The sequence below is a fragment of the Notechis scutatus genome, chromosome 5 (genome assembly GCF_049901735.1).
Source record: "Notechis scutatus isolate UNSWTSFEM ecotype Mainland chromosome 5, rNotScu1.2, whole genome shotgun sequence".
NCBI classification, from domain to species: domain Eukaryota; kingdom Metazoa; phylum Chordata; class Lepidosauria; order Squamata; family Elapidae; genus Notechis; species Notechis scutatus.
The window spans coordinates 74608213-74609493 of record NC_142013.1 but is presented as its reverse complement, the minus strand read 5'-3'; positions in this window follow the sequence as shown (position 1 = coordinate 74609493).

The window sequence follows — 1281 nt, the reverse complement described above, 5'->3', positions numbered from 1 at the left end:
TCCAGAAATGGAAGTTTTATCTAGACATAACAGATTTTCATACACAGCTTCTGTTAGTGTAATCAATTTCCTATTAGCACCAGTAAAAGATTTTAAAACCAATTAAACACTTTAACAAAGCTGATGACACCACCATTAATAATTATAAATTATTTAGGAGTTAACCAAAGCATAGTCCTCTAGGCCAATCTAATCAGCCCACTAGCTATTGGATTTAAGAAACCATATTAAAAGCTTTTTAGAAGCCCATGTCTCTATTACCCTACAAAAAAACTTTTGGATTTTGCTGATGATGAGTTAAAGCAATTAAAATTATAATATTGCAACCCTGACAATGTCATATAACCCAAGCACAGATAATAATTTCTGTAGGCCAACATAGCTGTGAAATCTTAGTATGGTGGTTTGACATTGAAATGAGACACAGGGAACTGTCTCTGAGAAAAATGCCAACCCTGAGAGAACTCAGGTAGCAGTATTTATTGAGCAAAAACACAAGCAAAATACAGTATGCATATTCAGAAAACAATGACCTCAACAGGAGATTACTTCACCAGCATGAGAACACACAATCTTGGAAAGTCCCAGATGTTACCTTGCTAGGATGAGATCATACAGCCACAGAAAGTCTCATGGGAAAGTTTGGAAAGTCCCATGAGAAAGCACAACTGTGTACCTTGTACCTTGAACTTTCACCCATTTTCCTATTCCTTCTAAACTGGCAGAATCAAAACAGAATGAGGCACTCTGAGCAAAGATACTCCTACCCCCACCAAGAATGCCCACATCTCCTAGACTTACTGCTAGTTATACAAAGGCCTTACAGAAAATGATAAAATGATTAATAAAATATATTACCACATTCCCTCCTTTTTTATTTATTCAAAGATAGGGGGTGTTTTAGTGGCATAGTACACAGTTCCCTCATGACCTGATCCCACACGCCGGAAGACTGAGGTACACATTTGTAATAGATTAGGAATACATTGAATAAAACAACATAATAAGATACATATAGCAATAATAATAACAACCCCTTGCAATAAGGAGCGAAACCATGATCCATCAGGAAGCCAGGACCACAGACTGTCCCAGAATGATGCATTAAACCCATCGGCTCCAGATTGATGCTGAGCAATGCGATCTTCCATGTCCTGAACAGTCTTTGTAATGTTTGGCTCATAATTATGTATAAAAACACAACAATGTGAATGAATTAAAGCACAAACTCCTCCTTGAGCAGCTAACATAATATCTAAAGCATATCGATTTTGCCAAAGT